We start from the raw sequence: 12,073 nt of genomic DNA, 5'->3' as shown, positions 1-12,073 counted from the left end.
TCCCCTAGAACTTAGAACTACTTAAACCTAACTAACCTACGAACAGCACACACATCCACGACCGAGGCAGGATTCGAGCCTGCGACCGTGGCGGTCGCGCGGTTCTAGACTGCAGCGCCTAGAACCGCTCGGCCACCCCAGCATCCTTCCCCTCCTTGGCAGCCGTGTTCCTAAGGGGCCCTATTACGCGCCTAACGTTGGAGATCCGAACTACTACCAAGCGAGTTGCGATGTCAGTAAGTGGCAGTATGAAAAACACGGGCTGAAAAGAAACGTCCAAATTGTGACGTTGGTCTGTGTATGCCTGAGCATGTCACAACATACCACAACTAAGGAAAATTGTAAGAACGATGTGTAGAAGTTGACGACTCAATAAAACATTTTGTGGGTCTGCTAAATTTAACATTTTAATAACATTTTTAAGAATATACAAATCAGGTTAAATCATTTAAAATAAAACGACATACGCATTTATTGCTATCTCAATTATGAAGGTACGATTTTCGAGAAATGCGTAAATAATAGCAGTCCAGCTATCCCTACGGAGCGACTGAGGCCAGTCTCAAATGCCACTATGCCACTATGACCAATAATTCGACAAATATAAACAGATCCAATAGTTCCTAGCTCGAGTACAGGAAAAGAAAAACTCCCGTAAACAAAGGATCAACCAAAGCAAATCAACACCATGCACTGTCACATAAAGAGCTCGTAAAACAACATAGGGGTAAAAATACAGAACAGCGGACAACGTTAGTTAGGAAGAAGCTGAACATGTACAATAAAGAACGTGCTTTGCGCGAAAATTGTGTGTCACTGCCCCTATGATTGCAGTGTTACCTAAATATAAAATTTGCTACTGCTCCTTCCACGTCTTTCGAAAAGCCACGGAGTCCTGAGAAGTATTCGCAGCTGTGTTTCCAGCCCTCCAGTTTTCTTTATTCACTTTACTATAACATTGCTTTGACTTTTCTAAATTTACTATAAATCTCCTGCAACTCTCTCAAGCGTAGTGTTTTACAGATTTTTTACTTCCTCATTTGTCTCCCATTGCAAAAGTTTGATGCTATTGCATGTAATTGCAAATGCCTCGTCGTGAAGAACTTCCCCTGCAGCTGCGATATAGGAAGATCGAAGTGTAAGCAGAAATTTGTTGAATAGGGGTCTAAGATTCAAAACTTAATCAACTTTTCATGTAGCTGGTTACGTGAGTTTGAAAATGGTTCGTGCCCCAGGAACTAAATTTGTCTACAAGCACACAAAATGTGTTGCATCTCAAAAGATTAATTGATATCTGCTTAGTGTTTTTCCAATAGAACATGCAAAGTACATCTTTTCATGGTCGATTAATTTGAGCGAGGGGATCAAACACCGATATCATCGGTCCCATCGGATTGGAGAAGGCTGGGAGGGACGTCGGCCGTGCCCTTTCGAAAGAGCCATCCCGTCATTTTCCTGAAGCGGTTTAGGGGAGATTTACTATGTTTTAGTTCAAAAAATCGATTTTTTGAAATTGCGTTCTTGGATCAATAAAAGTGCTTAAGTCCACCCCTGGAACGGTTTTTCCGAATACGGGACCGAAATGTTTGTTATTCGCGGTTGAACAAAAGAAAGCACCTGCCTGAAATCGGGCTTTTTCACGCATCAGTTTTTTTTCCTTTGGAGGACGAGTTATGGTACCGGTGCTTGGGAGGAAACACACAAAATTCAAATGAAAGTTTGAACGCGTGTGTTTGGAAGTTAGCCCCCAAGCATTTGCATTCTGTTGCGAAGAATGTGGAGACTGCGACCTTCCTGGCAGTGAACAGCTTCAACGAAGGGTATTCAGCAATTCTGAAGACCGTAACAACGATGGACGTCACCCTGCGACTCTATTTGACGCAGTTCGCCATGCAAGCATTCGGACGACCACCGGATTCAAGCGGCCGAAAACCGCTTGTCACCGGCCGTACGAGCGGCTCTGGAGAAACGCACGTTCAAATGGCTCTGAGCACTATGGGACTCAACATCTGTGGTCATCAGTCCCCTAGAACTTAGAACTACTTAAACCTAACTAACCTAAGGACACCACACACATCCATGCCCGAGGCAGGATTCGAACCTGCGACCGTAGCAGTCACGCGGTTCCGGACTGCAGCGCCTCAACCGCGAGACCACCGCGGCCGGCCGAGCAACGCAGGATGGCCCTCTATGAGGAAGAGGAAGGACTAGTTTATGGACCCGGAATATCAAGTTGAACGTAAGTTGCATAATATTGCATTTAAATGTAGACAAAACTTCAAACGTGTTTTTCTCGAAATGACATTTTTTTATCACCCGGTATGGGAACTTAAAATGTACTGAACCGATTGGCTTGATTCTTTGTTTCCGACGAAGCTAACTAAATTGTCTAGGAGCTGTACCACATTTATTCCGATCCATCAACTATAAATATTTTTACTTGGCCGACGAAATCGAAAAATCGATGAAAAAACACTATTTTTTTCAAATGGCAGCCATTTTGTTTCCTAGGGTACAAATAAGCGAGGTACAACACCTAAAGAATCTTATATACTTCGCTAACGTCAACTCAATTTTGATTTCAGACGAGTTGGCTGACCTGTGACATACCGCGAGTGGAGGTCTACATTGAAATTTTGTTTTGTTCCGACGGCACTTTCGCCTTTGCTCTTTGACATTTCCTGTCGAAAAAATTCCAGTTTGTAGAGGAAATATCAATAAAGATTTTGACCAAATTTGACATTGATATCTATAACACATCCATAGAAAAAAATTCTTAAAAAAACATGCTTTTGGGCCAAAGATAGTAAACCTCCCCATAGTGAGACTGCACAGCACGTAACACTTTTTTGCTTACAAAACTTCACATCTGCTCGCTTTAATAGATTTGTTCCAATACTCTAATGCTTATAATTGTTAAATGTCGATTGGAATACCTCAAATTGAAAAAAAGGTTTTGAAAGCGGCAATTTTTTGGGTTGATTGGATAATGTGAAACCCAAGGTCGGTTTACGACTAGACGACTTTCGGAAACCTCACAAAACAACCCTGAAATCTGCCAGTAGAGTCAGGTTTGACCAGCCTAGAACTAGGTAAAAGTAAGTATCGTTTCTCCAGTTCGTCACACTATTGTCCAGCGTGCGAACTGGAATGCAGAATTTACAGCCAAGTGACTGCTTGTGGTGCTGTAATTGCGCTCACACATAGGGTCTGGCAAGTTCCAAACACTGGAGAGTACGTTTTATCTACCCTGAAGTTGGAAGTTTTATATTGTGAGAAACGGCAGTTTTGCTTGGAATCTTTGCCATTTTGAGTGTCTGTGGCCGACGGACAGGTAGGTAGACAGATAGATAGATAGAGAGAGAGAGAGCGAGAGAAAGAGTTGGCTGGAGAGAGAGGGATAGAGAGAGAGAGAGAGAGAGAGAGAGAGAGAGAGAGAGAGAGAGAGAGAGAGAGAGATGGAGAGTTGGCTGGAGAGCGAGGTAGAGAGACAGAGAGAGAGAGAGAGAGACAGAAAGAGAGAGACAGATACAGAGTCAGAGTCAGGTGGATGGTAAGTGAGAAGCTTTGATGGCGGACATGGTAAATAGAGAATGAATTTTATCTGAGATGGTCCCTGGTGTGAGTGAGCATAGAGGATGATTTTGAGGCGGTTTCGTAGATAGACGTCACGTTTGGTGTAACATAACATTAAAAGAGTTCTTATTTACTGCCAGCGCTACCCGTAGGATTATTTTAACGTAAAGAATCCATTTTTTATTTTGTTCGAGGGTATCATCATTTTGGTATTCAAATAAAACTATTGGTTATGTGTTCAGAATTCTGATCGTTCTTCCCCTTCCCCCTTTTCGGTGAAAAGCATGTTACAATAAAAGCAAAGAGTACATTTTGTGACTCAATTACTGTTTCTCTGAATCAGTGTTCATTGTTTGTGACAGTTCAAAGGAAGATCATAGTCCCATGTCAGTACAATTCCCTTCTATGTCATTAAAAGGACTTTAATATCATTTCAATTGAAAGCAATCTTTTATTCATTAGCAATATTTCACTACGCTTGTCCTACAGTTTGAATGCAAATCAATACACTACTGCTCTGTCACGCCTTGTGCTGCTGCGAGGACATTTAGCTGCATTTTTGAAAAGATCAAAACATTCTCATTTGGCAAAACGGCCTAAAGCAAATGGCAAGGCAAACAGCGGTGCAGTAATTTATTTCAGGATCATGCAGTTCAGAGTTTCATATTCTTACGATTGAACGAGACAGAGCATAGCTGATTTATCCGTGTCACACTAGAAAGAATTGTAGGGCGAACATTCAGAGACGAGGTTAGAGAAGTAGATTCATTTCTAAGATTTTTGTGTAGTTCAGTAGATGCGTTTTCTAACAGGTTAAGTTCCTGTATGCGGCAAGTAGCCAGTGTGTTTCTGTTTGTTTGATGGGGTAGTTATTCTGCATATTAATGATAGCCATTCTTGGTATTCATTTAGAATTAGGTATACTTGTATTTTCTGCTAACACTCACTTTTATTTGTTTTATGTTTAACATATTACAACGCGTTTGGAACACCTTCTGCTAATTTTCTGGCGTTTATACATACAGAAAATTGGTATTTAAAAATAATTGTCTTAAACTAAGTTAACATAAAACTTTTTGTTGATTATTCGCTGCTGGTGTTGCTGTTGGGGTATTTGGAGGGAGGCTGGCCAGAAATTGATGTCGAGTGATGTCTTCTGCTGGAATGGGGTTGTGCGTCATTCTTTGTTATGATTGTCACCACAGCCTGTGTGGGACGCAGATAGCGAAAGACATCATTGGACGTCAATTTCTGGCCAAATACTGCCTCGCTCCCTCCAAATATTTCAACAGCTGCACGAGCAGTTAACAGTAAACAAAAAGTTCTATGCTAATTTTGTTTTCGAGATTTATTTTTAGTAAGGGTTATCTGTATGTACAAACGCCTAAAGATGAGCAGAAAATGCTCTAAACGCTTTGCAATAAGTTGAACAAACAACAAACCAAATTGACCGCTAATAATTATTCCATACAGTCACGGTTCCCAGACGTAGCCAGCATCGGCTCAGGCACCACACACATTGAAAGTGACCTGCATAGTTAATGTTCGCATTCAAAAGCAGGATAGCTAAGAATATTCTAGATCAGATGGGTGCCAGTGCAACTGGAATTTAAAAGTCACGCAGTTAACAAGTTTTTAAGATAACACGTTTTTAAGCTAATTAGTTTCAAAGTTTCACATCTGTCGCCAAATGCCGAAAATGGTATTTTCTGTTCTCGACCCCTACAATAGAGCATGGGTATCTTCTTCCGAGACTACTGCAATAACTCGGTCGTGTAATACTGAATATGGAATCAGAGAGCCATCGTGGGTTTTCTTTCCCCACAGACAAATGGTGAACTGCTGTTTTCGGAATAGGAGACTGAAGCTGTACTCAGTGTGTTTGGCCGACTCCTTTCTGTAAGTCGGTAATGGCTGAACGACGAAGCGAGGGAAACATATTTAGGACACTATTTTGGTATGGATCTGTGAAGATTCGTATCTACGATCAACGCCGAAACCGCAGCCGCACCAAGAGATCGGCGTAATTTCACGTGAATGGCGTAATTTTTTGTCGCAGTTCGATATGATAAATCTGTAGTTTAGTGGAGTCTCAGATATTGCCAAAGATTGGAGAAAATTATGAATAAAAGGTCTGTACCCACAGTACAAGAGCGGACAAAGCGACGGGACCAAACAGCGACGTCGTCGGTCTCATCGGAATAGGGAAGGGCGGGGAAGGAAGTCGGCTGGGTCCTTTCAGAGGAACCATCCCGGCGTTTGCATGAAGCTACTTAGCGAAAACACAGAAAACCTAAATCAGGATGGGCGGACGCGGATTTGAACCGAATGCGTGTCCAGTGTTCTGACCACTCCGCCAACTCGCTCGGTGTATCCACGGTTCCAGAATTGCACTGCTCTAGGCTGCGACACGACAGGACTCGACAGTAACTTACTAGCCTGCCCGCAATTTTCTCAGTAATGCAACCTCTGGAAATTTTCGTGATATTAGCATTCAAAGATGCACCAAGGGGTAAGCGAAAAAAAAAACTCGTATAGGCATGCGTATTCAAATACAGAGATATGTAAATAGGCACAAGACGGCGTTGCTGTCTGCAACGCCTATAAAAGACAACAAGCGTCTGGTGCAGTTTTTAGATCGACAACTACTGCTACAATCGCACGTTGTCAAGATTTAAATGAGTTTGAACTTGGTGTTACAGTCGGCGCAAGACCGATGGGACACACCATCTCTGAGGTAGTGATGAAGTGGTACGACCATTTCACGAGCTTCCCGTGAATATCAGGAACTCTTCGAGATCGCTGCGGCTGGTAAAATATCTTGGAAAAACCGGACCAAGGACGACTGAAGAAAATGGTTCAAATGGCTCTGAGCACTATGGGACTTAACATCTGAGGTCATCAGTCCCCTAGCGCTTAGCACTACTTAAACCTAACTAACTCAAGGACCTCACACACATCCATGCCCAAGGCAGGATTCGACCCTGCGACCGTAGCAGCATCGCGGTTCCGGACTGTAGCGCCTTGAACCGCTGGGCCATAGAGGCCGGCACGACTGAAGAGAATCGTTCAACGTGACAGAAGAGGAACGGTAAATTGCTGCAGATTTCAATGCTGGGCCATCAAAAAGTATCATTCAACGACGATATGGGCTTTTGGAGCCGGAGTCCTAGCCTTGTACCCTTGAAGACTGCAGGAGACCAAGCTTTACGCCTCGCCCATGCCGATCAACACCGACATTGGACTGATGGCATCTGGAAACACGATGCCATGGACCCTGCGTTTCAACAGGTGACTATTCAAGCTGGTGGAGACTCGGTAATGGTGTGGGGCGTGTGCAGTTAGAATGTCGGAGCACTGGTGCGTCTAGATACTGGTGACACGTAGGTAAGCGTCCTGTCTGATCACCTGCATCCATTCATGTCCATTGTGAATTCCGACGGACTTCGACAAGTCCAGCAGGACAATGTGACACCCCACACTTCCAGAATAGCTGGAGAATAATTCCAGGAACACTCTTCTGACTTTAAACACATCCGCCGGCCACCAAACTCCCAAGAAAGGAACATTGTTGAGCGTATCTGGAACGCCTGATCAGAAGAGATCTCCACCCCTTCTTACTCTTACGGATTTATGGACAGCCCGGCAGGATGCATGGTGTCAGTTCCCTCCAGCACTACTTCAGACATTAGTCGAGTCCATGCCACGTCGTACTGCGGCACTTCTGCGAGTTCGCGGAGGTCCTCCACGATATTAGCCACGTGTACCAGTTTCTTTGGCTCCTCAGTGTATGAACCTAACGTTAGTAGGTTCAAATGGCTCTAAGCACTATGGGACTTAACATCTGAGCTCATCAGTCCCGAGGACTTAGAACTAATTAAATCTAACTAACATAAGCACACCAGACACATCCATACCCGAGGCAGGGTTCGAACCTGCGACTGTAGCAGCAGCGCTGTTCCCGACTGAAGTGCCTAGAACCGCCCGACCAGTAGGGAAAAAGCAAAATTAGGTAACTGTTGCGTACATAGCTCCGCGTAGTCAGCGCGTACACAACTTTCCCACTAGAGCGCGCCCCGCTAATCACAACAGTTCAGGCACAGCGCTCGTCTGTCTGCGCACTACGAGATGGCGCTGCCATAGAGACGGACCAAATTCTGCTTCCGTCGATCCGCGTATTAATATGTAACGCAGCCAATGAGATTGCTGCTAACGGAGAACCTTTTCTCCTCGCGGATGACCTTCGCCCAGTGATACCTGAAAGCGCGAGGTATTATAACGAGTGTACAGACCTCCGATTAGTCAGTCTGCATTAGTCTGTAGTCAAGTTTCAATCTGCGCCTATTAAGATTACCATATTTCTGTACATAGCCATGAAGATAAATGTATAGACACTTTGTCAAGTATCAGAGATATGTGAGAATAAGATTAGCGTACCAAGACCAAAGGAAATTCAGATTGCCAATTGTAAACAGCATCCAGAATCAAGTTACGTAATGTCTATGCTTTTTATTATTTTAATAAATGTGTGAAAATTAATCAAGTTCTGTGTAAAGTTGGTCACCGTAAATCTGCTACTCTAAATGTGCAAGTGGAATTTCTATCGTCTGACCTAACGGCAGAAGATAAACACGCCACGATAAGACCACGAGACATATTGCTGACACTCGCCTACTTCGCTAGAACGACAAGTCAAATAATCAGATGGTGTGTGTACCCAAGGTCTTACAGTACGGAAACCACAGTAACAGACTCGCTTGTCAGCTTCTGTGTACAGGTTCTTCGTGAACCACTGTACACGGAAATGGTGGCGGAAAGAGCGAACTGCCTGTGTCGACTCGGCTGCACTTTGCCTGTTTCAGCGTAACGCTTGAGGGGCCGTGACGGGCGAGCCGGCCCGGAATCACGCGCTCTGCTTTCCCCGTGCCGTACGTACTCTTGTTGGCGATTGCCAGGGTCGCGAGTTCGAGCCTCGGGCAGGGCACTCGCAACAGGTTCGTTACGCACGCCCGCCATTAACGTGAGCGAAGGCGCAGCGAGCCGTGACCGCACATGTGAGGGGAATAGGAGCGCGGAAACGGCGGCCTCTCGCTGCACGCAGTCCGAGTCACACCGCCTCGGGTGTGGCTCCAGTTCTCACGCAACCTTTCCGGTGATTTCCTCTCGCTGACGGTGTGTAACATCGCTACACTGCGTGGCGTTATGTATGCTCGGCGTCTTCTGAGCCCCATTCAGTACACGTAGCGACTTAACAGAGTAAGTTATACATGTCGTCCACACTAAGGGCATTGCACAACAAGTTTTATTTAGCGTATGGCTAATACAGACATAAAATTAAGTTACATATACATATGTACATATTGACACACAAGAAAGTTAAGTTTGTTTTTACAACTGAATATCCAGTCCTTCAATCCGGCGCACTGCATCTGGAGTTGCTAGCGGCATCGTGATAGGCTCGAATCCTGCATTCACTGACGTCTACATCTACATCTACATCTACATTTACACTCCGCAAGCCACCCAACGGTGTGTGGCGGAGGGCACTTTACGTGCCACTGTCATTACCTCCCTTTTCTGCTCCAGTCGCGTATGGTTCGCGGGAAGAAGGACTGTCTGAAAGCCTCCGTGCGCGTTCGAATCTCTCTAATTTTACATTCGTGATCTCCTCGGGAGGTATCAGTAGGTGGAAGCAACATATCCAGAAACGCACCCTCTCGAAACCTGGACAGCAAGCTACACCGCGATGCAGAGCGCCTCTCTTGCAGAGTCTGCCACTTGCGTTTGCTAAACATCTCCAAATAACCCTTTGACGAAATGCGCCGTTCTTCTTTGGATCTTCTCTATCTCCTCTGTCAACCCGATCTGGTACGGTTCCCACACTGCTGAGCAATATTCAAGTATAGGTCTAACGAGTGTTTTGTAAGCCACCTGCTTTGTTGACGGACTGCATTTTCTAAGGACTCTCCCAATGAATCTCAACCTGGTACCCGCCTTACCAACAATTAATTTTATATGATCATTCCACTTCAAATCGTTCCGCATGCATACCCTCCAGATATTTTACAGAAGTAACTACTACCAGTGTTTGTTCCGCTATCATATAATCATACAACAAAGGCTCCTTCTTTCTATGTATTCGCAATACATTACATTTGTCTATGTTAAGGGTCAGTTGCCACTCCCTGCACCAAGTGCCTATCCGCTGCAGATCTTCCTGCATTTCGCTGCAATTTTCTAATGCTGCAACTTCTTTGTATACTACAAGCATCGTCCGCGAAAAGCGGCATGGAACTTCCGACACTATCTACTAAGTCATTTATACATATTATGAAATGCAATGGTCCCAAGACACTCCCCTGTGGCACGCAGAGGTTACTTTAACGTCTGTAGACGTCTCTCCATTGAGAACAACATGCTGTGTGCTGTTTGCTAAAAACTCTTCAGTCCAGCCACATAGCTGGTCTGATATTCCTTAGGCTCTTACTTTGTTTATCAGGCGACAGAGCGGAACTGTATAGAACGCCTTCCGGAAATCAAGGAAAATGTCATCTACCTGGGAGCCTGTATCTAATGTTTTCTCGGTCTCATGAACAAATAAAGCGAGTTGGGTCTCACACGATCGCTATTTCCGGAATTCATGTTGATTCCTACAGAGTAGATTCTGGGTTTCCGGAAATGACATGATATGCGAGCAAAAAACATGTTCTAAAGTTCTACAACAGATCGATGTCAGATATATAGGCCTATAGTTTTGGGCATCTGCTCGAGGACCGTTCTTGAAAACTGGAACTACCTGTGCTCTTCGTCGTTGAGTACACCATCGAAGGCGCTCTTGTCTGTGATGCAGCGTCAAGGGTAACTGCAGCCATGGTCTCCGAGCTAATAATCCATGCTGCTGCAAACGTCGTCGAACTGTTCGTGCAGATGGATGTTGTCTTGTAAACGTCCCCATCTGTTGACTCAGGGATCGAGACGTGGCTGCACGATCCGTTGGAGCTATGCGGATGAGATGCCTGTCATCTCGACTGCTAGTGATACGAGGCCGTTGGGATGCAGCACGGCGTTTCGTATTACCCTTCTGAACCCACCGATTCCATATTCTGCTAACAGTCATTGGATCTCGACCAGCAATGTAGCGATACGATAAACCGCAATCGCGATAGGGTACAGTCCGACCTTTATCAAAGTCGGAAACATGATGGTACGCATTTCTGCTCCTTACAGGGGGCATCATAACAACGTTTCAACAGGCAACGCCGGTCAACTGCTGTTTGTCTGTGAGAAATCGGTCGGAAACTTTCCTCATGTCAGCACGTTGTAGGTGTCGGTACCGGTGCCAACCTTGTGTGATTGCTCTGAAAAGCTAGTCATTTGCATATCACAGCATCTTCTTCCTGTCGGTGACATTTCGCGTCTGTAGTACGTCATCTTCGTGGTCTAGCAATTTTAATGGCCAGTAGTGTATAAATTGATATAAATTTCAGACAGATTCTCCGTGAAATTCTGGCTGTATATGGGCGAAATGTGCCATGTCGCGGCCAGCGTAGTGAAATAATGCCAACCATTTGACCAGGGTCGCACAGGCGTTGGCGATGCTGATCGGGAATTAAGGCCGTCGATGTCGTCCACAGACGCAGTGTCCAGGCAGCAGAGGAACTGATTCACAGGAACAGAAGACAGGGCTCAGAAGATGTGCACCTCAATAGGCAGTGCACAACACTCCGTCGTCGGAGATCGTCTCGAGTATCGGAAATTATGCCCAGGCTGGTTTTCGGAATCGCTGCACGTGCACGCAAAGGATCAAGGTTAATAGCATCTTGGCGTTACTCCGTGAAAGGCTGCTATTTTCTAAGCCGCACCGTTACGGGCGACGAGAGACGGGTCCATCATTTCACCCCTGCAACAAAGAGGCGGTCTGCGGAATGGAAACACAACACCTCACCTCCGCGGCAGAAATGCAAAGGATAGCCGCTGGGCTGTTGTGACCGAGCGGTTCTAGGCGCTTCAGTCTGGAATCGCGCTGCTGGTACGGTCGCAGGTTCGGATCCTGCCTTGGGCATGCATGTGTGTCATGTTCTTAGGTTAATTAGGTTTAAGTAGTTCTAAGCCTAGGGGACTGATGGCTTCAGATGTTAAGTCCCATAGTGCTTAGAGCCATTTTGAATTTGAAGAAATGCAAAGCTGTGTCATCAGCAGGGCAGGTCTGTGAAGGAGTTTTGAATCGAGAGTTTGTGGCAAACTGCAAAACGATTAATGACGATTCGTTTTGTGTCAGACTGACATCGCTGTCCAATGCCGTGTAGTTGAAGAGGCATGGAAAATTAATCGAAACACGACAATGCACAAACCCACACCGCACCACCAACATGGCTTTGCATTCGCCGTACCCTCCACATTTTTCACTGTGCCATTTCCTTCTTTTCAGAAAGCTGAAAGAACTTTGGGGGGGAAAGAAGTTTTCCATCGATGAAGACTGTGAGTTAACGAGCATTGC

Source organism: Schistocerca gregaria, chromosome 9, assembly GCF_023897955.1.
Source record: "Schistocerca gregaria isolate iqSchGreg1 chromosome 9, iqSchGreg1.2, whole genome shotgun sequence".
NCBI classification, from domain to species: Eukaryota; Metazoa; Arthropoda; class Insecta; order Orthoptera; family Acrididae; genus Schistocerca; species Schistocerca gregaria.
Note: the sequence above shows the minus strand (reverse complement) of the source record.